We start from the raw sequence: 24,852 nt of genomic DNA on the forward strand, positions 1-24,852 counted from the left end.
ATGGAGGGTCCCCCACCAGGTGGCACATTATTCTAGCCTGTGGCAGAGGGGTCACTGAGGGGCATCCCTAGTTTGCCTCTAAGTGAGCATCTCCGGGCAATGTAAGGTGAACTCGCACATCTGCCCTTACCAAGCCGTTCCCTGTGTGCCTAGAAGCAGTCTCTCTTAGTGAGACATTTTGAATCCTCACAACAACCTGAGAAGGCAAGTCTTACCATTCTCCTTTCATGGGACAGGAAGGTGATGCTACGGAGTGCCAAGGTGTACTGGAGAGGGGATGTCCCCTGCGGATTGGCAGGCTACACTCACCATGTACCCAGCCTCATCCCCAACACCCCTTGTGCCAAGATGGCCTCTCCCTTGCTGTCATGTTGTTCTGAGTCTCTCAGAGATGGAGCTGGGGAAGGGGATCAAGTCCATAGGTTGGAGACCAGGAGAGAAGAAAATCAGTCATAGGCAGCACTGGGTGGGGAGTTCTTCTTCCCCCAACATCTCTTATATCTTATCCTCTCTGTCCCCCTCATTCTGTTTGCCTTGGGTGGTTGGGGGAGAATGGGGCAGGGGCTTAGAGAGGAGGAGAGGTGATGGATTAACTCAGCCTGGCCACAGCTCTATTATGACTGGTAGGTGACTGGAGATACACATGGGCCAGGGTAGAAGCTTGTGTGATGGCTCATCTTGGGTGTCAGCTTGCCTATATCTGGAATCAGCTTTAACCCAAGCAGCTAGGCATCACTGTCAGGGATTTTATTGATTGGATCATTTAAGATGGGAAGACCCACCCTAAATCTGGACACATAAAAAAAGGTCATGGAAGAAAGAAGCTTTTGCTTTTTGTCTGCTTGCCTTTACTTTTGCTGGCAATTTCATCTGTCCTGTTGTTGAGGCCTTCCTTGGCTGCTATTAGAACATACTTCTTTGAGATTTCACTGTAGGCTGAAGCCCAGCAGTTCTCTAGAAATCCTCTAGGACTCCAGCGTCAGATTGGGTCTATGGAGACATCCAGTCTCATGGACCGAAAAACTACAGGATTTCTGTCAGGAGACAGCCACTGTTGGATTATCTGGATCACAACCTGTAAGCCACTTTAATAAATCCCTTACATATGTGTGTGTACACAAATATATATGGGATTTATTGAATGAATGATATGAATATATTAATGAATGAATATATGTATATAGTCATTATGTTCTTTTTTTATTAGTTCTGTAGAGAATGCTGACTAATACAGCTTAGGACAAAGGGTAGGGGGTGGGAAAGACACATGGGTGTGGGCCTGGACACTGAGACATGGACAATGGTGCCTCCTGAGGTCATAAGTAGACCTCTGCCCGATATTTTGTCCTGGGCCACAGTCTGACGCCTGCTGGCTGTGGCACCTACTGCACTCTTAGTGAGACAAATAATTTCGGGACTCTGTACTTGCTCTGGGGCCTATTCTGCTCCTGCTCTGCCCTCACTCCTCATTGTTTTGGGTCCTGAACAGACATAATAACGGGATCCTGGGGAGATGTTTGACTCTGTTCAAGCCAAAGAGCTTGGCTGCTACCACCATCAGCCTTCATGACACCTTCACAGTGCATCTGAGGAGCATCAAGGGTGGAAGAAGGCTATGGAGGGAGCTGGAAGGGGATGCAGAGGACGAGAGAGAGAGAGAGAGAGAGAGAGAGAGAGAGAGCCAAATCACCAAGTTCTCTGACCTGGCTCTTCGTTTGTCCTCAGTGAAGAAGAAGGTCTCAGGAGTTCATTAGTTCCCTCATTCTGGGAAACCCCGTGCTCACTGCTACCTTAGGGAGTTGGTACTCTGTGTTACAAATAGCATCCCACTTTCAAAAGGATTCTTGGCATCATCTCTTTGTTCAACAATAACACACTCTAGCTGGGTACCTTCCATCTGCCACATGCTTTGCCAGGTGCTATGAAAATCAAGATGGCAGAGGCCCAGGTTCTGATCTCAAGGACTGAGAAACACACCAAGCAGCCTGTCCGGCGGGTACTAAAGAGATAAAATGAAACATCATTGAGACCTCAGGGTCTGTTAGGGGTGTGATAACTAGTGAGACTTCAGGGAAGAGGCAACAATAGGGCTGGTGGTTCAGTCTTGGAAATGGTAATGTGGTATAGGGTTCTTCATACCCATGGGTCTATCCATCCGCTCCATCATTCAGACCCTGCTCTTCAAAGAGATCAAGCACTACAGTGATGAAGAGTAAACTTCCGGATCCAAAGCCTGGCTTTGCTTATAGTGTGACCCCTGGTAAGTTCTAGAACTTGTGTTTTTCCATTCTACAAAATGAGACCAAAATCAGTTCCTGCCTATTAGAACAGCTTCAATAAGTAAGTTAGTTAAACACTAAAGGCTTAGAACCATGCTTCATCTGGCCCCCAACAAACAGTTGTTAGGACCCCAAAGACTGATCTCTCTCATTTTATTATCATTAGTAGCATTTGTCTGTGTATCTGTTAGAAACGGGGCTTCATGTATCCAAGGCTGGCTTGGAGAGTTCTTGTAGCCAAGGACGACCTTGAACTTCTGACTCTCCTGCTTCCCTTCCCACACACTGGCATCACAGAATCAGCCTCCATGTCTGGTTTATGCCAGAGATTCCAGGGATGGAGGTTGAGCTGTCTGGTTCTCCTGTTATAAATCTGCAGCAGGACAAACACTGCCCACCTGTTGTGGGATATTTGCACACTGTGTGAAGGTCTACTGCTGTGATTGGTTTAATAAAGAGCTGAATGGCCAATAGATAGGCAGGAAGTATGGGTGGGACTTCTGGGCAGAGAGAGGAAGTAGGAGTAGATAATCTAAGTGTGGAGGAGATGTCAATGAGACAGACATAGAGGGAGTCAGACATATAGAAGAAAAGGTAAAAAGCCACATGGTAAAACGTAGATTAATAAAAGCTGGTTGATTGGAGTTATAAGAGCTAGTAGACAGCCAAGCTTTCATAATTAATAATAAGTCTCCGTGTTATTTGGGAGCTGGCTGGTGGGACAGAGGAAGATTCATTACACCCGTACTGGATATGATTCCACTCAACCATCTACTAGAGGAAGGAGAAAGAGGCTGATCAGTTGGAAAAACATGTGGTGGTAAGTGGAAGGCCAGTCTGGAAGGTTCATTACTTCTCACTATGTGGCTTCAGGAAAGTTTTCTAAGCCTGGAAATTTTTCTCACCTGCAAAATCTGGTCATGGGCTTTCAGAAAGATTAAATGAAGAAATAAAATAAGACACTCAGCATAGTAACAGGCACATAGCAGTAGTAGAAACTATGTTAGAACATCTGTCCCTCCTCCAGGGAGGAAAGGAATCAAATTCAGATGACAACTGGGACAGCCTGATGTTTTGCAGTTAAGTCAAGAGGCTGGTGGCCTCGGGTGGAGCAGCCCCTGGACCCCAGCATGGTGTACAGCACACTCATCAAAAAATTGCACTTGATCAACCCACCCTATCCCCTTAGTGTCTATACTCCAACTACCTGCTCTCGCACACTCACCCTGGTACCACAAACACGCATTTAAAGATTTAATTTTAAAACCCTTGTGTGGGTGAGTGTGTGAGCATGTAAGAGCAGGTGCCTACAGAGGACAGAGGATCCACTGGAGCTGGAGTTACAAGCGGTTGTGGGCTGCCTGGCATGAGTCCTTTACAAGATCAGGAAGTGCTTTTAGTTCACCAGCATCTTTCTAGCCCCTTATATTTATTTTTAAACTAAACTCCTTTTAGTTGCCTTTCTGGGCTGCATGCCTGACACCAGTCTAACCATTCTACTGCAGTACCTTGCAATTGTCCTACCCGTTGGCGTCACCATCATCCCTGCTTCAGAGGCACAGACTACAAAACCCAGGTAGGCTAAGGCTCTTGCTCAGGATCACACGGCTACAGATGGCAGAACCTAGGAGACACCTACAGAGCCCAGATCCCAAGCCTCTGTTTGCCGCTAGCCCACTGCAGCTTCTCACCATATAGCTGGAACAAGCCTCCCTTCCAGCCACCATCCCATCTCTTCACTCTGGCCCCAGGCCCCATCAGGACAAATGCCAGCTAACTGGCTTAATGCTCTGCAAATCCCGGAGCCAAGAAGTATTTTGGGTCTATAAATATTTTACTCAAGCTTAGAAGGTGGTGAGAGCCCAAGCGCTAGCTCCCTCCATTCTGCAGAGCCTAGGCAGGGTGTTTGGGGAGGAAGGTGGTCCATATGAGGCTGGAGAACTCTCCAGATCGCTAGTTCTGGACCAGCTTTCCTCTGTCGTATCTGCCCTTGAGCAGCAGCCCGCAGTCACGGCAGGGTGGGCGGGGTCTGGTCGTGGTGCTGATAGGACAGCTCCTCCTGCAGCCGCCAGTTAAAGAGGCCACCACAGATCTCTGGGGAAGCAGCTAAGATGCCCACTCCATAAAGTCGGCCATCTTAATCACAGTATGACGAGGATGGATATGTTATGTTGAAATTTAAAAAAAAAACGGAGGAGAATAAAGAAAAAAGGGAAAGAAAAGAAAAATATAGCAAAGGGACGGAGGAAAACAGCCATTGTTGGCCTGGAGCAGTTACGGAGCACAGAGTAGCAGCTTGATGCAGACCTGGAGCCAGGATCACCTGAATTTACCACATCTTCATCTTCCTCCTTCCCTCATACTGTCATGCAGATATGGACACTGATGCGTCCTGCTGAGGTCTAGAGGCAGTCCAGAGCAGCGCACTTCTTGGGTGCTAATGATGAGTGCTCGCCTTATAGCATTAGGTGTACAGATGGGGGAGTTAGGAGAGGAAGGATACAGCAGTGGCCACTCTTCCACCAGGAGTGCTGTTTGTTAGTGAGCTATGTCCTGGGCTCAGCGTTGACCGCCCTCTCCTCTGCCATTAGCATCCACGCAGCCACTTCAGTCAAAGACAAGCAAGCACTGCTCAGAATGCTTCATTTCTAACCTAAACTTCATTTTCATCAGAGTATCATTGGGCCACCTGATCTATGCAGGACTGGAGTGGAGTGGATGCACAAAGCCAGACAGCCAGCTGAGTTTTCATGTGTTTAAAGCCACGGCATGGGGCTGCTGAGAAGGCTCAGCAGTGAAAAGCATACTGCTCGGGAGGAGAGATGGGTCAGCGGTTAAGAGCATGTACGTGTTCTTGAAGAGAGCCTGAGTTTGATTCCCACCACCCACGCCAGGCAGTTCACAACAACCTGCAACTCTAACTCCAGGGGATCTGACATCCCGCCAACCTCTTCAGACACCTAGACATAACTAACAATAATTAAAAAGAAAACAAAACACTCTGTTCTTTCAGAGGACCCAACATCTACACCAGGCAGTTTACAATTGCCTGGAACTTCAGCTACAGGGCATCTGATGCCATCTTCTGGACTCAGTGGGTGTGCACTTGAGTGTGCATACCCATATATGGACATACCTATATACACATAATTTTAAAATAGCAAAGTTAATATTCTCCACAGTGGGCTGGAGAGATGGCTCAGTGGTCCAAAGCACCAGTTGCTCTTTTAAAAGACCCAGGTTCTATTCCCTGCACCCACAATTCTCAGCGCCCACATGGCGGTTCACAAATGTCTCTATCTCCAGTTCCAGGGGATCTGAAACACTTATCTGACCTCTGAGGGCATCAGCTATGCACATGCTACACAAACATACACACAAGCGAAACACTCATACACAGAAAATAAAAATGCATTAAAAAGTGGCATGTACTCCTGAAGGTGAGGCTTTCACTGTAGGAAGATAGCCTAGGGGCAACATCTGGGCCAGGAGGCTGACTTGGATGGCCTGCAAGGAGCCAGATGCCACAGAGGGAAGTCTTAGGCCATGTGCGTTTCTTTTCACGCCATCTTACTTCATCTGCCATGGGGTCTCTTTTGCTTTTGTCATCCTGATCGTTACTTCCCATAACTAAACCCCAACTGAGGCTTTTCCTCTGGCTGGAACCCCAGTCTGGCTCCCCAGGGGCTGAACCTTCACAGAGAATAGACAGCCACGTCCTTCGATGCCACAGTGAAAAGGTGACTTGGCTGCTCCAGCCTGTGGACACTGTGCACACAGACACATACTTCCATGGTCTGAATGATTTTGTTTTCCTAAAATCCACATGCTGAGATGAATCTCCAAGGATAGCATTGAATGGCCAGGCCCTTGGGAGGTGACTATGTCAAGGCAGAGTCCTTATAGATGGGATTAGTACCCTCTTCAAAGTGGCTTAAAGATGCCGTCCTTCTGTCATATGAAGACCCAGAAGACCCAGTGACCAGTGAATCTGCTAATACCTTGATCTCATGTCTCGTGATCAGCATATTTCTGACATTTATATGTTCCATAGATGAGACATACATGCCTGTACCTAAACACAGAGATATGCACCTCATCCCCCAGATATACACACTTATACTTGGACCAGATACACACAGGGAAACCACACCCACAAACATGAACACACATACACAGTCACATACTCTCTCTCACACACACACATACACACACACAAACATATGTGTTCAACCTCACACGTTCTTCAACATATACATCATTTAAATTTTTAAAAAACTTGTTTACAAATGCAATTTAACCTTGTTTTTGTTTGTTTGACCCAGTGCTGATTCACATAGACTGTCTAGTCGGAAAGTTCTAAGAATCCTCCTGTCTCTACCTCTTCAGCGATGGATTTATACATGCCAACAAGTCCCTAGCTTTTTACACAAATACCCTGGGAACTGATCTCAAGTCATTACGTTTATGTGGCAAGTGCTTTGCCACACCTCCCACCTCCCTCACCACTACACTGCCCCCTGCCCTTCCACATCTTGCAGCATGCACCAGGCTTTCCCTGGAGAATGGAGTTATGGACCTGGTACAGTACATGTGTGCTACCCGGGGCAAGATACACAGGCAACGATAGCATCCCCTGCCTGCAAGGCAGGAGCTCGTCCCAAGTCACAGTGAGAAATGACAGAAGAGCCTGGTGTGACCACTCAGACTCCTGCCCATATTAGACCTCAGTCTCTCTCAGATCTGGAATTGTGAAGGGGCTTTTGGAGTTGAAGACAGAGGCTCAAGAGACATTTGTTAGGTCCAGCCTCTATCCTCTGCCAGCCTGAGAACAGAGATGTTGGCGGCATCACCCCCGCAATTCAGCTGCCAGGTCCTTGGCAGAAAAGGGAATCACCCTAGGCACTGTGGAGAGAAGACAAGGGCAGACAGCTAGTGGGTATCTGAGTGGGCAGAGGATTGGCAGAAAGCAGAGGAAATGGCTAGAATTTGGCATGGAAGCAGTGTGGGCTCAGTACCCCAGCGCCCGCCTGGCTGGCTCCTGGCTCAGAACAGGGATTAGGATTGTTCAAAGGCAATGGGATCCATCATTTCCTTCCCATGTCCCCTCTGAACCCCAGGCTTCTGCCAGCTCTTAGGAATTCCCCGGTCCTGCAGGCTGACATGGCCTCCTTTCTAACCAGATGGTAACATGCTTACAGAGGAAAGATGGGGTCCTGAGGGAATCTCAGGTACTTCCAACATAACTTGAGTAAATCGCCAGGCAGGGGTCCAGCCCCTGCCTCTAGTCCAGCCCTACTGATCCCCAACAGAAGCTTCTGAACGCAGCAAAACCCAGATTTGGAATGCCCGTCACCTACTTCCCCAGCAGCATTCCCTAACTGTTCCCTGACCATGAGCTGTTCCATCTACACCCAGGCTGCCAAAGACAGGGTGCTCTGAGATCTCAAACACCACACAGAATCAGCAGCCACTACCCTCCTCCTAGATCTCAGAACCAGTCACCCCATTCCCCTAGGCTAGAAGTTCTTCTACGCATCTCACTTCTACCCCGCTAGTTAAAAAACAGAATGCATTTGCTAGTTCCTCATACTGGGGGCTTGCTTCTCTCAGTTCCTGGCCTCAGACACAGAACTGGAGTTTGGACTTCAGGGAGGGGCCGCGGAACTTCCTGGCTGCAGACTCCTGCTGTCAGCATATCTGGTATATCTCGCTGATTTGCTCCATCCAGCGGCTCCACTTAAAGCAGTATCTTTGATTCCTTTTCAATTAGCCCAGAGGAATGATTAAGTGCTAATGAAAATCAATGGTTTAAAACTGTCCCACAAATCACAGGGGGCTGGAGGTCTGTTATAAGTGTCTCTTGGGGAAGTTGGGATGGGCCTGGGAAGCATGGGACCCGCCCACAGTTTCCTACAACTATATAGTTTGACAGAGAAGCCGCTCTCCCTGCCTGCTCCCCATCTTCTTTTCCTCCCCCTCTTCCCAGGCACTTTCCTGGAATCCAGAATGTTCCTGCTTCACGACCTCCAATGCCAAACACCTTGCCATTGTGTTTGGCTTCTGTGATGAAGATTATAGAGTTTGAAGCCACCGGACACACATGTCTAGGTTCTGAGAACCAGTTGCTGGGGGGGTCTGGTTTCTTCAGGGACAGCTTAGGTACAGGGCGGATTGACCCAGACTGGGCTGCTGGGCTGCTGGGGGGGAGGTGGGAGGAGCAGCTGTGTGTGGAGCCTTGAGGGTGGGGAGTTCCACGAAGACAGAGAGAGAAGAGACCCTGGCAGCCAGCCAGACGACAGGTCTCTTTAGGACTGATCAGCTCAATCTTCCCACATTCAACTTATTATGATTTTTCTCCCCCAACACAAGGTTTCCAGCATCACTCACAGATGAGTTTTCCAGCTGGACAGATGGAGGTGTATCGTTCAGCAAAGTTTAGGGCACAGGGCTGGGCCAGGGGGAGGGAGGTTCCTTGATGGTAGGGTAGGAGAGAGCTCTCCAGGATTCTGGAATGCTCAAGCTCCAAGCTGCTTTTCCGGGGGGGGGGGGGATTCCCACCATCCGCACCTATCCTCCCCCACACTGGGCTGAGTTTTTGCCTGCAATACTCTGGGTCTCAGCACCCTGGGAGTGTGTGCACGAGGTTTCGGATCAGCACGGTGTCCACTTGCAAGGGCTGATAGAAGGTTTGAGCAGGCTACCTGATAAGCTGAGCGGAGGATATGACTGTGTCTGTGAGATGTGTGGAGGATCTGACTGCATCCGTGAGGTGTGTGGAGGATCTGACTGTGAGGTGTGTGGAGGATCTGACTGTGAGGTGTGTGGAGGATCTGACTGTGTCTGTGAGGTGTGTGGAGGATCTGACTGTGTCTGTGAGGTGTGTGGAGGATCTGACTGCATCCGTGAGGTGTGTGGAGGATCTGACTGTGAGGTGTGTGGAGGATCTGACTGTGAGGTGTGTGGAGGATCTGACTGTGAGGTGTGTGGAGGATCTGACTGTGTCCGTGAGGTGTGTGGAGGATCTGACTGTGTCCGTGAGGTGTGTGGAGGATCTGACTGTGTCTGTGAGGTGTGTGGAGGATCTGACTGTGAGGTGTGTGGAGGATCTGACTGTGTCCGTGAGGTGTGTGGAGGATCTGACTGTGTCTGTGAGGTGTGTGGAGGATCTGACTGTGAGGTGTGTGGAGGATCTGACTGTGTCTGTGAGGTGTGTGGAGGATCTGACTGTGTCTGTGAGGTGTGTGGAGGATCTGACTGTGAGGTGTGTGGAGGATCTGACTGTATCTGTGAGGTGTGTGGAGGATCTGACTGTGAGGTGTGTGGAGGATCTGACTGTGAGGTGTGTGGAGGATCTGACTGTGAGGTGTGTGGAGGATCTGACTGTGTCTGTGAGGTGTGTGGAGGATCTGACTGTGTCTGTGAGGTGTGTGGAGGATCTGACTGTGAGGTGTGTGGAGGATCTGACTGTGAGGTGTGTGGAGGATCTGACTGTGAGGTGTGTGGAGGATCTGACTGTGAGGTGTGTGGAGGATCTGACTGTGTCCGTGAGGTGTGTGGAGGATCTGACTGTGTCCGTGAGGTGTGTGGAGGATCTGACTGTGAGGTGTGTGGAGGATCTGACTGTGTCCGTGAGGTGTGTGGAGGATCTGACTGTGAGGTGTGTGGAGGATCTGACTGTGTCTGTGAGGTGTGTGGAGGATCTGACTGTGAGGTGTGTGGAGGATCTGACTGTGTCTGTGAGGTGTGTGGAGGATCTGACTGTGTCTGTGAGGTGTGTGGAGGATCTGACTGTGAGGTGTGTGGAGGATCTGACTGTGTCTGTGAGGTGTGTGGAGGATCTGACTGTGAGGTGTGTGGAGGATCTGACTGTGTCTGTGAGGTGTGTGGAGGATCTGACTGTGTCTGTGAGGTGTGTGGAGGATCTGACTGTGAGGTGTGTGGAGGATCTGACTGTGTCTGTGAGGTGTGTGGAGGATCTGACTGTGAGGTGTGTGGAGGATCTGACTGTGAGGTGTGTGGAGGATCTGACTGTGAGGTGTGTGGAGGATCTGACTGTGAGGTGTGTGGAGGATCTGACTGTGAGGTGTGTGGAGGATCTGACTGTGTCTGTGAGGTGTGTGGAGGATCTGACTGTGTCCGTGAGGTGTGTGGAGGATCTGACTGTGAGGTGTGTGGAGGATCTGACTGTGTCCGTGAGGTGTGTGGAGGATCTGACTGTGAGGTGTGTGGAGGATCTGACTGTGTCCGTGAGGTGTGTGGAGGATCTGACTGTGTCTGTGAGGTGTGTGGAGGATCTGACTGTGTCTGTGAGGTGTGTGGAGGATCTGACTGTGTCCGTGAGGTGTGTGGCTTTGGGAAAGATGCTCAGCCTCTCAATCTTTGCTTGCTTCTAGATAACAAGGATGACAAACATCACTGAACTGCGAAGATGAAATGGGCAAAGTGTAGGAACACATAAGAAGTACTTTAAAATTATTACTATTAGAGCTGGAGAGATGGCTGGCTGGTTAGGAGCAAGAGTACTTGCTGCTCTTCCAGAGGCTTGGAGTACTATGCCCCAGCACCCAGACTAGCCCCTCGCAATGTCTGCTCCCAGGGATCCAACGCCCTCTTCTGGCCTCTGCAAACACTGGCACACACATATGCATACATATAAAAATAAAATTTACCTTTTCTTAAAAAACCCCAAAGGGTAGTTACTACTCCTAAAAAATCACAACATATATTAGAAAAAACAAACTCCCAAAATACACATACACTATAAAACTGTGGCTGTACTATAATTGTACATTTCTTTACTGTGTACTAAGCACCTTTGCCTTTTACTTTAAGTCTCCAAATGTCATTCTAAGCACATTTATTGGATCATGAACCATTATGGGGATGTATTGCCTGAACCCATAAACCCCTCCACCACTGCTGCCCACGTATGGTGTTTCCAGTTTTCCCCAGTTGCAGTTTTTTCTTTTTTTTTCTTCCCGTCAGATTTTTGAGACAGGATTTCTCTGTGTAGCTCTGGCTGTCCCAGAATTCACTTTGTAAACCAGGCTGAAGTCAGACTTAGAGACCTGCCTGCTTCTGCCTCCTGCGCACAGGAATTAAAGGCGGTTCTGCTTGTGCTTCCGATCTTTTCCTCGGGCTTCGTTCTTAGAAGGAGAGTGGCTGGGTCCAGGAGGAGAGTCCTGAAAAGCCTTTCAGTTACAAATTGCAGACTGCTGTTCCGAAAAGATCAGCCAACTCCTTCCGCAACAGTGTCTGGAGTGTCTGACTCACTCTCAGTGGCGAGCATCTAGCATCTAAACTGCCTTATTCAGCAGGAGGGCGTTACCCACTGGGAGCCTGGCCGTGCATACAAGAGCATGAACAGGCCAAAGAGGTAGGAGAGCACAGCTGGAGAAGATGTAGGGGTGCTCCTCCACCCCTGCGAGGGAGAAGACCCCATCTGCTCTCCTTCCCACTAGACTGAGAACCTGGACTATGTGAGGATGATGGCTCATGCCTTTAACCTAGCACTTGAGAGGCAGAAGCAGATAGCGCTCTAAGAGTTCAAGGTCAGCCTGATCTACAAAGCGAGTGCCAAGGCAGCCAGGGCCACTCAGGGAGACCCTGTCTCAGAAACAATCAATCAAACAAACAAAAACAATCTGCAATGCTCTGTTTTAGAGCTGAGAATTTTCTAAGCACAAAGAGCACTAAATAATGAGACTGTCTTTCTCATCGCCTGCTTGGAGCTGAGAGAGACAGAGATATTTCTCTGCCTGGAATGCCCAGGGCCAGGGATGATAACCTGTGACCTTGGGAAAACCATGCAGTGCGGTACCACTGAGGAAATTGCCAGTGAAATGGGGTGGTTAGGTGTCATCGCAGTCCCCGTGAGTGATGGGTTCTGGGATGGACAGCTGTCCACACGCTCTATCCTGAACAGTAAGTACAGATAAAGCAGCCTGTTCTGTCCACGAGAAAGTTTTATCATATGAGGTTATGTGCGTTCTAAAGAGTCCCGGCTGGTCACCCTCCACATTGGAAGGGGTGGCAGGTGGTCTGACCAGCTCAGGCTTGCCCGCCTTCCCTTAATGTTCTTCATAAGGTGGCTTCAGCTTCCCCTTCCCAGCCGGACACCAGAAGGACATCTTTCAGGACATCCCTCGGAGTCTGTGGACTTAGAGCTAACGTCCCTGCTGCACTCCAGCATAAGCGCTGGGAGTTCATGCTACCCCCATCTCTTCCCCACCTCCTCTACCTCCTTTTCCCAGCAGAATCCCCCCAGATCTCTGAAGGAAGCAGAGGCTGGGGGGAGGCCGTCTGGAGCCTAAGGACAGACTGTGAATTGTCAGGGCTCCTACATGCCACATGCCCCAGATCTCTGGTGGGAGCCCATGTGGCCAGAATCTTATGTTATTCCCCATCCTTTACTTCTTAGCCTTTCCTCAGTGCTGCATTCTGAGCAAGACCGTGTTCACACACAGCCTCCCTGTGCCCTGTGGAAAAACTCTTCATTACCTGTCTCACTAACCGTATTGAAAAGCCCTGTCTTGTCTAGGTTGTCAGAACTGTCTCACAAAGAGGTGGTCACACGGCCCTGCTCCATCTGTCCATGCAAAAAGTGCTCATGGCTCTCAACCCTGCACTACACATGAACATCCCTAAGCTGAAGACTATCTCTCCTGACTCACACTATGTCTCTTGACAAGCCATCTAGAAGGTTTAGATTTAAGCAAACTGTGATGTCCTCTGGGAACCCCGAGAGTGAGCATTTTACGGCTGGCAAAATCGCACAAATGTCCTAAAATACAGGGTCCTCTTGCAACCCACATAACTCTCCCTTCCCTTCCTTTTTGGCAATATTTGTTGCCATGGAGATTCTAACACAATGGGGCAGGTAGAAAGTCTGTTGCTTGGCAACGAGATGCTAAAGGTACAGGATTGGCTGCCAAGGCCTAAAGGAGCAGAAAAGATGATGAGGGAAGGTGGGAAAACAGAGAAACACCCCGGGGGGAACACAAAGGCATAGGAGAGAAGCAGAAGACAGGGCCAGAATGAAGAGAACACAAATACAGAAGCAAGAAGAGAGAGCCTGTGACCTCCCTAGGGCTGGGTCACTATTTGTGTATTTGCTAAAATGCTCTTGTAGAAGCAACTGCAAAACAAACAAGCGTCAGTGTATTTTCATAGCTGTGTTTATGTTGTAGCAGGATGATAGAGAAAAAAAAACCACAAAAATTTTAAAGTCCTTAAATATAAGGGCTGAGAAATCCTATGAGAAGACTTCATACTGTAGTGGAAAAAGCACACTGTACCTCTTCCTCGATGTGTGACCCAATCAGGAGGGATAACCTCCTTGACATTCACTTTTCTCGTCCATAAAATGGGACTAGCAGCTGGGTGTGGTGACATGCACCTGTAATCTCAGCACTCCCGTGATTGAGGCAGGGCAATCATAGTTCAAGGCTAGCTTGGTCTATACAGTGTGACCCTGTCAGAAGATAAAACCAAAGCAAAAGGGGAATAGCAATGTGCATCTCATAGGGTTGCTGCAGAGTGAGAAGGGGTGATGGACTCTGGTATGTGGGAGTCTGAGTTATTGTTGGCCTTTCGCAATTACAGCCAACCCATGTTGTTATCTTAATCACCCGATGGATGGAATGGACAGAACCCAAAGACTCTTCAGACACCCAAAGACCTGACTGCCATCCAGATTCATGAACCCACTGTTTATGACACCCAAGCAGCTCATCTGTTGAGCGGTATGGATGACAGTCTCTCCCTCACATCAACGAGGAGGAGCCCATTCAAGTACATTGATGGGAATGCCCCAGTGCCTGCTGGGTATCATGGAGAGACTATGAGAGCCCATGATCTGTAGGCACACTCCCATTTGCCCCTCTGCCTGGCTGGCCTTTGGGGTAAACTTAAGTTTCAGATGGGGACTTTTTCAACCTTCCTGAATTCTTTGTCACCATGGAGAAAACCAGGAGAGGTGGAACCCAGGCACGTGGTTGGCAAAGACAGGGCTTCCATTGTAGCTTTCAAGCAAACTAATTTTGTCAAACCAATGAAATTTGTCACCGGAGGCAAAATAAGGCAATGAGAGAAGGCAGCTGTGCTGATTACTGAATACACCATGTCATGTTGGAACGACATGAGGTGAGCCACAAGGAGAGGGCCACAGGTCTCAGGAGAAGCTGATTAAGAAGAGTGGGACCAACTGTGGCAACTACTGGCTACCCTCCCAGGAAACTGTATGGAGTGCCTCGGGGCCCATGAAGTTCAGGGAATCCTTTCTTGCAGTAATTCTCAGCTAAGTACTCAGATTCTGCTTCTAGGAGAGACTTAGTGGGCTGAGGTGTCTCACTAGCTCAAGGTTCATGCAAGGACTATGGTGGCAGGCAGGGGAGCAATGACTCACACAGACAGATGCTGTTTAATTCAGCTGTCTCGCTGTCTCCACGGCTTCCTGAGCTCTCTCCCCCGGTACTTGAAACACCTCTGTGGTTTCAAAGCCAACTTCTCCAATAATGCCAACAAGACACCAGAGGAGTGCTGCTGCCATTTCTGCTTGGCCAGAGCCCAGCTTGTTGCCAGGAGTGGGATGGCTGGGAGTGGAGACTGGTGGAACCAGAGAAGCCAAGATGAATGTGAGCAAGAGCTGGTAGGCTGTTGCTTCCGAGCCTGGCCCACTGCAGCATCCCCAGCCCCCAGCAGCTCTCTGGGTGTTCACCAGGCCTGGCCTTGTCACAGCAAGGCTAAAGGACTAGGTAAACAAGACAGAACGAAATTTAGAGGAAGGTCTTGTTAGTCTTGGGGTTACTCTAGGAGGAGAGGTACCTAATTCTTCTCTCCTGTCTTAGGAAGAGACATGAAGGAAAGCTCCTAGAACTGCAGCGACAAGAAAGACTTAGGACGATGGCAGAAGGCAGCCCTAACAGTGAATGTGTCTTGGAACCACCTGGTTTGGTACTCATCTTGAATACGTAGATGGTGGGTTTTTCCACAGCCGTTCACTTGGGTGGGTAAGCGAAGGAATGGGGAAAGGAAGCATTCATGAGCAACCGATCTTGAGGGCACCAGAGAGGAGGGAGTGGGTAACTTGAGCTGGGCCAGGGTAGGAAGTTTCTCAAGGGTTCTCTGAGTGTACGAATGTGGGTGCTGAGGGCTCCTCTGTTTTAACTACCTTCACATTTAAGCTTTTTATTTTATTTATTTTTAGTGTGTATGGTATGTGTATATGTGTGTGCATGCACGTGTGTATATATGTGTGTGATATGTGTATGTGCACGTGTATGTACGCATGTGTGTATGTGTAAATATATGTGTATGTATGTGTGCATGTGTGTATATGTGTGAATATGTGTATATGTGTGGTGTATGTATGTGCACGTGTATGTATGCATATGTGTAAACATATGTGTGCATGTATGTGTGCACGCATGTGTGTATGTGTGTGAATATGTGTATGTGTGATGTATGTATGTGCACGTGTATGTATGCATATGTGTATATGTGTAAATATATGTGTGTGTATGTGTGTGCACACATGTGTGTATATGTGTGTATGTGTGAATGTGTATATATGAGTGTGTGTGTGTGTGTGAGCATCCATGCCATGGTGCATATATGGAGGTCAGAACACCACTTTCAGGAGTCAGTTCTCTTGCCACTGTGGGTTCTGGGGGTTGACTCAGATAGTCAGGCTTACATGCATGTTCTTTTTACTGGCTAAGCCATCTTGCCAGCCCATCTTCAGGTTCACCTGTCCTAAATGTTGGCTCTTCATCTAATCCGTTCTGACTGCTGTAACAAAATTCTAAAGCCAGGGTAATTTATGAACAACACGTACAGATCGTATTCTGGAAGACTGGAAACTCAAGATCCAGATATTAGATTCACTGTCTGGTAAGGGGCCACCTTCTGGTTCAAAGTACCCCCTTGCTGTGTCCTCACATACGGGACATTTGAGGGTCTCTCGGAGGCCTCTTTTGTAAAAAAGGGGACTTTGCCCTAAATGACCTAATCACTCTTCCTGAGGCCTGATCACTCATATCATTGTGCTGAGGTATGGAGTCAACGTGTGTGCTGGGGTACGACGTCAACACGTGTGCTGAGGTACGGGTCAATGTGTGTACTGGGGTGTGACATCAACGTGTGTGCTGGGGTACGGCGTCAACATGTGTGCTGAGGTACGGGTCAATGTGTGTACTGGGGTGTGACATCAACGTGTGTGCTGGGGTACGGCGTCAACACGTGTGCTGAGGTACGGGTCAATGTGTGTACTGGGGTGTGACATCAACGTGTGTGCTGGGGTACGGCGTCAACAGGTATGCTGGGGTATGGTGTCAACGTGTGTGCTGGTGTACAGCGTCAACGTGTGTGCCGGGGTACGGCATCAACGTGTGTGCTGGGGTACGGCGTCAACGTGTGTGCTGGGGTGCGGGTCAACACGCGTGCTGGGGTATGGGTCAACGTGTCTGCTGGGGTATGGGTCAACGTGTGTGCTGGGGTACGGTGTTAACGTGTGTGCTGGGGTACGGCGTCAACGTGTGTGCTGGGGTATGGGTCAACGTGTCTGCTGGGGTACGGGTCAATGTGTGTGCTGGGGTACGGTGTTAACGTGTCTGCTGGGGTACGGTGTCAACACGTGTGCTGGGGTACGGGTCAACGTGTCTGCTGGGGTATGGGTCAATGTGTGTGCTGGGGTGCAGTGTCAACGTGTGTGCTGAGACATGGTTTCAACGTGTGAATGCTGGGACACACATCAGACTCTCTATGTTAGATTTTACTGAAACACTATGTCTCCCCTGGGATGGCCTAGGTGATCACTGCTGCTTTAATCTGTCATCTCTGACCAAAAGCTGAGAGCTTGGGAAGGGAAAGAGAAAATCAGGTTTAAGGAGTCCGTGGAAGAGATGAACATCCCAGGAGCCAGATCTCAGCTCTGAAATCTGCCAGGTGTGGAGGATGGGGTTCCTGGGTGGTGACTTGGTCTTAAGCGCTGCAGCTTAGGAGAGCTCTTTGTGCTCCTAGGTGAGGGGGTCGCATGCTTTTGTGCTCCTAGGTGAGGGGGTCGCATGCCTTTGTGCTCCTAGGTGAGGGGGTCGCAGGCTTAAGCACGTACTCCTTCCTCCTTGTGACTCTCGCGCCATCTGACTTCTTGCCATTTTCTCCACTCCCTCCACCTTTTCTTTGCAATTTTTTGTTGTTTTTGTTTTATTGTTTTGTTTTGATTTTTCCAAAACAGGGTTTCCCTGTGTAGCCCTGGCTGTCCTGGAACTTGCTTTGTAGATCAGGCTAGCCTTGAATTCACGGTAATTATAATGTATAATATGATGTAATAATAAGTAATGATACGATGTACTCTGGCCATGTCCATCCACATACCCCCTTTCCGTCCCCTTCTCCCCTCCTGTTAGTCCCTTTGCTTCTCCCAGATAGTTTTGCTTCTGTTTCTATGAGACATATGCATACATGGTTCTATTGATCTATATACAATCTTAGATCCACAAATGTGATATTGGGCTTTTTGAGTCTGATTTAATTTGCTTGATGTGACAATCTCCAAGTACATCCATTTTCCTGAAAGATGACACAGTTTGTTTTTTAGGGCTGAATAAAGTTCCATTGTGAATATTAACCACCCTTCTCTTTTTCTTTTGATGATTTATTTATTTTTATTTCATATGCATTGGCCATTTGCCTTCATGTATGCCTGCATGAGGGCATTTGATACCCTGGAATTGGAGTTACAGACAGTTGTGAGCTGCCATGTGGGTGCTGCGAGTTGAACCTGAGTCCTTTGGAAGAGCAGTCAGTGCTCTTAACCACTGAGCCATCTCTCCAGCCTCCTCCATCCCCACTTTTTCTTATCCATTCCTCTGTTGAAGGACATCTGGATGGGCTCCATAGCTTAGCTATTGTAATAACACTACCGTAAACACTGATTGCAGATCTCTGGTCTGTTGACTTGGAGTGGTAGAGCTGGATTATGAGCTACATTTTTTGGCTGTTGTTTTGGCTGCTTTGTTTTGAGAAACCTCAATACTAATTTCTGTTCTGATTGTTGTGGTTTAACGTTCTCCCCAGCAGGATGTAAGTGTCCCCTTTTCTCTGACTCCTTTCCAGCGCTTGCTCTTATTTATTTTCTCAATAAAAAGATAAAGCCCTCCCCCTACCCTTCCTCCACATTCAGGCTTCACACCACCATGGTGCATTGTCAACACCAGGAGATCAACACTGGCGTTTTCCTACTAATTACTCTGCAAGCTTCCCTTGGAGCTCACGGGTTTTTCCTTCAATATCCATTTCTTCTTTCCAGGAACCCCCCTGTATTTGGCTTGCCTCTACCTTCTAAAATTCACAATTCCTTTTGAAAACTGAATCCTGAACCAATGAGATGGCTCAGTGGGTCGTTGTGAGAATATTTGCTTACACCGTATGAAGGTGTGTCGCGGTAATTGGTGTAGTAAGGAGCTGAATGGTCAGGAGCTAGGCAGGAGAGAATAGGGGGCATCCGGGTAGAGAGAGGACTCTGGAAAGAAGAAAGACGGAGTTGCCAGCCAGGCTTAGAGGAAGCAGGATGCACAGTATGGAGATGAGGTGATGAGCTTTGTGGAAAGATTAAAAAATATGTAGATTAAAATATGGGTTAATTTAAGTCATAAGAACTAGATAGGAACAAGCCTAAGCTAAGGCCAAGCTTTTATAATTAGTAATAAGTTTCTCTGTCATTATTTGTGAGCTGAAAGCCCAAAGAAAAATCCAACTACAGTGGGTAACAGCACTTGTCACCAATTTGAGTTGGATTCCAGAATTCACATAGTGAAAGGAGAGAACAGACTTCTCTGCTAGTTGTCCTCTGACCTCCACCTGCACACCACAGTGCAGTGCACCCCACAGTGTAGGTGCACCCCACAGTATATGTGCACCCCACAGTGTATGTGCACCCCACAGTGTATGTGCCCACCACAGTATATGTGCACCCCACAGTGTATGTGCCCACCACAGTATATGTGCACCCCACAGTGTATGTGCACCCCACAGTGTATGTGCACCCCACAGTGTATGTGCCCACCACAGTATATGTGCACCCCACAGTGCACGTGCACTACACAGTGTATGTGCACCCCACAGTGTATGTGCACCCCACAGTGTATGTGCACCCCACAGTGTACATGCACCCCACAGTGTATGTGCACCCCACAGTGTATGTGCACCCCACAGTGTATGTGCCCACCACAGTATATGTGCACCCCACAGTGTATGTGCCCACCACAGTATATGTGCACCCCACAGTGCACGTGCACCCCACAGTGTATGTGCCCACCACAGTATATGTGCACCCCACAGTGTATGTGCCCACCACAGTATATGTGCACCCCACAGTGTATGTGCACCCCACAGTGTATGTGCCCACCACAGTATATGTGCACCCCACAGTGTATGTGCACCCCACAGTGTATGTGCTCACCACAGTATATGTGCACCCCACAGTGCACGTGCACTACACAGTGTATGTGCACCCCACAGTGTATGTGCACCCCACAGTGCACGTGCACTACACAGTGTATGTGCACCCCACAGTGTATGTGCACCCCACAGTGTATGTGCTCACCACAGTATATGTGCACCCCACAGTGCACGTGCACCCCACAGTGTATGTGCACCCCACAGTGTATGTGCACCCCACAGTGCACGTGCACTACACAGTGTATGTGCACCCCACAGTGTATGTGCACCCCACAGTGTATGTGCACCCCACAGTGTATGTGCACCCCACAGTGCACGTGCACATGCACTACACAGTGTATGTGCACCCCACAGTGTATGTGCACCCCACAGTGCACGTGCACCCCACAGTGTATGTGCACCCCACAGTGCACGTGCACCCCACAGTGTATGTGCACCCCACAGTGCACGTGCACACCACAGTGTATGTGCACTCCACAGTGTATGTGCACCCCACAGTGCACGTGCACTACACAGTGTATGTGCACCCCACAGTGTATGTGCACCCCACAGTGTATGTGCACCCCACAGCGCACGTGCACTACACAGTGCACGTGCACCCCACAGTGTATGTGCACCACACAGTACACGTGCACCCCACAGTGCACACACACATTACAGCGCACGTGCACACTACAGTGTACGTGCACACCACAGTGCATGCGCACACCACAGTGCATGTGCACACCACAGTGCACACACACATTACAGCGCACGTGCACCCCACAGTGTATGTGCACCACACAGTACACGTGCACCCCACAGTGCACATGCACACCACAGTGCATGCGCACACCACAGTGCATGTGCACACCACAGTGCACACACACATTACAGCGCACGTGCACCCCACAGTGTATGTGCACCACACAGTACACGTGCACCCCACAGTGCACACACATATTACAGCGCACGTGCACACTACAGTGTACGTGCACACCACAGTGCATGCGCACACCACAGTGCATGTGCACCTGCATGCAAAATAAAAATGTAATTAAAAAAAAACTGGGCCTGCTTCACCATGCTTCAGGGAAAAAGCAGAAAACACTGGTTCTATTGTCCACTCTAGGCTTGGAACTGATGGCAGGAATAAGCAGAAAGTCTGTCTCAGAGGCAAGACCAGCAAGGAGACTCACTGGCTGCCTCCACCTGGACACTGTCTCTGTGGGAACCCTCCTCTGCCCCAGCCTGGGTGTCTTCCTGTTCAGGGGTCATTCCAAGTACAAAGGCTTTAAGAAAGGGCTGTCCCTGAGCCCTAATGAATGAGGGGACAGAGAACAGACAATTGCTTAGGACCCTTCCCCTAAGGGTGGACCATCAGGCCTGAGCTGCTCCTTTGGATCTGGGCCCAGAACTTGGCCTGCATCTTTAAAACTCAGCCCCTATTTTGAGCATGCAGCATGCACCTCACAGCAAACAGCCGGAAAGAGACGTTAAGACACTCTGCATCTCAGCAGAATTGTTTCCAAATAAAGTGCTGTTTCTTTCCTCCTCAGACTGTCCCTAGTGATGCATCCAGGGCTTAACCAATTAGTATCTTCCCTTGCTTATGACACACACACACTCTCTCTCTCCCCCACCCCCACCCCTGGCATGGCCTCTTTTAAAGCAAGCTTGGGAGTTGTGCTAACAGGAGTCTGGGTGTGCTCAAGAAGCCTGCCTGCGGCTCCCCTCATAAAAAAGGTGGACTTCTGGCAAAGGCTCATCTTTCTAGAGAGGTGAGATTCATGGAAGGAAGTTTCCAGGACATGAGCATGGGTGGGGGATGGGGGAGTCCTGTGTCTGAGCGTCTGAGAGTTGGCTGCCAGCCACCATGGCACAGGGACCTCTCCAGACTGCATACCCATGTACTGGGGGTCAGGACCTCATGAAACTCTCAACACATTAGTTTATGAGGGTCACAGGAACCAAGTTGTTCCCGGAGGCAGGGGATGGTGGGAGGGCTGGCAGGGGAGAGGTTAATGGACTGGGGTGGCATATCCCGGACTGAGAATCAAGGGGAAGCTGGCTAACGGCCCTGCAGATAGAAAACCTTTGTTTTCCATTTTCACTAAGATAGGGTCTTGAAGTTCCTTTCCAACTGTAAAGATCAGGGCTAGACAAGGAATGACAAGAGCGGGAGCTGGAGACCCTGAATCATGTGACATAGCTTCCCAGGGAACCCTATGATATGATTTCTGTGTCCTAGGGATCCCATCCTGGCCAGCTGAGCCTAGGCTGAGAAAGTCAGTGACTCCGAACACAGAGATATCTGGTTGTGGGACCAACCCCATCCTGGCCCCAGGAAAAGTTCCAGCAATGTTTCTGTTGTCTTCTGTTTCTGGAAATAGGCTCTCGAGATGTACTCCAGTTTGGCCTTTAACTTGGGATCCCCTGGGATTTCAGGCTTGTATCACCACACAAGACTGGAGGTGGTCTCTGAATAAAGGGCAATTCCCCCCCCCCCAATCCTAATGCCTTCCTGATGATAACCACCGGTCCAAGGCAGGGAATGGATGTGATGACCTTGGCAGGACCCATCCAACTCCAGGACTAGCCACGCGTGAAGAGCAGCCTCCTCTCCCCACCCGCTGACGCTGAAGACTGACTTCTGATGGCTAGGATCCTGCTAGGCTTCTGCTCTATATCCCTGCAGATCACACGATGGCAGCTCAGTATCTGCCTCACCCACTGTCTTATTTCCAGGAGAGGTTATCTGATGGCTGATGAATACTGAAGAATATGAGAGATGGTCCAAGGTCACAGGGAAGCCTGGAACCCGGTTTCTGGATTCCAGACCAAACATCTGCAGGCACCCTTGAGGTCTTGGCAGGTTTTCTCAATTCTTTCTTTCTGCTGTCGTTCCCCTCACTCAAGTCAGTCTTGCTCTTCCCCTCCGACACTATCTGGTCCACTAGAATTTCTACAGGGTCCAGACTATCACAGAGACCATGACTCACCAGTTGAGAACAATCAAGCTTCTTGGGCCCCTAAGATCCCATACCCTTACTTCTCCCTCGGTTCCTGTTTTACTCACCCTATGGCTTGCCCACACAATACAAGGTTTCAGGTCTGTCTTTAGCTAGTTTTATCCTCCAGGTTCCACGAGGCTGTCTCATCAGGAAGGTCTCCCTGACCTTCTGTGAGGAGATGAGAGGCCCTTTGCTCCCCCATGCCGTGCACACAACAATGCTCCTCCCTTCCAGTCAACCCCGGATTACTCTCCAGTTCTGCCGGTCTTCTTCAGGAACAGTTCATCAGCTGTGATCACTGTGATACACTGTGTACTGTGATCACACTAGACAGTCAATATGTATTGGACAGCTTCTTCTTTTTTGTTTTTTGAGACAGGGTTTCTCTGTAGCTTTGGAGCCTGTCCTGGAACTAGCTCTGCAGCCCATGCTGGCCTTGAACTCACAGAGATCTGCCTGCCTCTGCCTCCCGAGTGCTGGGATTAAAGGCTAGGTCTCTGCAGCTGAATTCTCCTCCTCTGTCCCTTGCAGAGGCAGGAAGGTCAACTTCTGCTGACTCTGTTCTCTGCAGGCCTCAGAATGAAGGTAGGCAGGAGATGGTTCAACTTAGAGAAGGACTGGCCTCACGTCATCTCACTGAGCCTCTAGGTCACCAGTCTGAACACAGAACACGAGGGACAGCTGTTAAGGAAGCTGATCTGGGCATCTTCCCCGCTAAACAGGAACTAGGGTGGAGTGCTGGGAGTGGGACTTCCTGAGGAGTAGGAGGGAGGAAATCTGGCCCATCAAATTCTTGCTGTGTTTTCAGATTATCCTGGCTTGGCACTCTGCCTAGGTACTACTCTAGGGTAGAGGCTGCAGCCTGCAGGGAGGTGTCTGTAGAGCCCGTCTTTAGGCATAGCCAGAAGCCTTCCTGGGGCATGGTAAGAGGTTATATGATCACCTGTGGTTTGCACAGTGAGCCCTGCTTTGGAAGCCTCAATGCCAATCAGCACAGAGACCCCCTAAAGATGCTAAGGATGGAAGTGGCAGATGTGTGGTTACGGCAGGTGTGTGTGAACCCTAAGACACTGGGTGTTTTAAGAGGGTGGAGGCCGGGAAGCAAGTTGAAGCTGCAGAAAACACAAAAAGATTTCTAACCTGCTCATACAGGCTCCCCTCTTAGTTCGTAGCCTCTGATTACAGGGTCGCTTCATCAGCGATCACATCTCTAAGCCCTTAGACCAAACCAGTATCCCTACTACATGTCCCTTGTTAAAGGCCCTCCTATATGTTCCATCTCCTATCACTAGGCTGGAAGTACAGTGGGGACATTCTGTCCCCCACTACCTTCCACAGTCCCGATGTGTGATAGATGCTCAATAAACGTGGTAACTAGATAATTACATGACGTCACTTGAGAATGACTCAGAAAGAGAAACCTGCACCAAATGGAGAGCCAGAGAATAACAGTGCAGTCCCTGCCTGATCTAGAAAACAAAACAAAGCTGAGGAGGAATTATTTGACAGCATAGCCCATGAGGGGCCTCTGTGTCTTCCTCATGGTCTCAGGCAGTGATGGAATGAGGTTGCTCATGCTCCCTCAGTGTGTCCAAAGCCTGGCTAGTGTAGGCTAACTTCAGCATCACTATTGGATTACCCCAGAGGAGGGAATAATAGCTGCCCTCAGGAAGCTTTGAGGCTGATGGGAGATACATGAAGGTGTTCTGAGGTTGTCCATCTTCACAGAGAGACGAGACCCACAAGGGGGCCATCGGCTTGAGAGACATATAGTGCCCAGAGCTAAACACATGGCTCTTCACCACACACTGGCCAGCACTCCCAGCGGTTCCTATGTGTCATCTGACTTCAATTTCAGAAAACAAACCTCATGATGTAGAAAATGTTGTCATTTCCATTTTACAGGTGAGAAAAAGGATGCCAAACCTGGTCAAGGCACTTGTCTTAATCACGATAAGAAACAGATCAGGTTGGCCAATATTTAAGCCCAAGCTGTAGGCTGCGGAGCCTTTCTAGCTCCCCATGACATCCCTAGTGCAAGTGATGTGCACAGCTGCTGGGGAGCTAGTCAGGAAGTGAGTTAACCACAGCTAGTTAGTTAGTGTACTGGAAGAGGG

General features: G+C 49.3%; 1 protein-coding gene across 7 annotated transcripts in view; it reads right to left on the reverse strand.

Moving 5' to 3' along the window:
• Nav1 (neuron navigator 1) overlaps positions 1-24,852 on the reverse strand; it is a 253,222-nt gene that overhangs the window by 177,785 nt on the left and 50,585 nt on the right. The window lies entirely within an intron of this gene.

The sequence above is a fragment of the Microtus pennsylvanicus genome, chromosome 10 (genome assembly GCF_037038515.1).
Source record: "Microtus pennsylvanicus isolate mMicPen1 chromosome 10, mMicPen1.hap1, whole genome shotgun sequence".
In the NCBI taxonomy this organism is placed as follows: Eukaryota; Metazoa; Chordata; class Mammalia; order Rodentia; family Cricetidae; genus Microtus; species Microtus pennsylvanicus.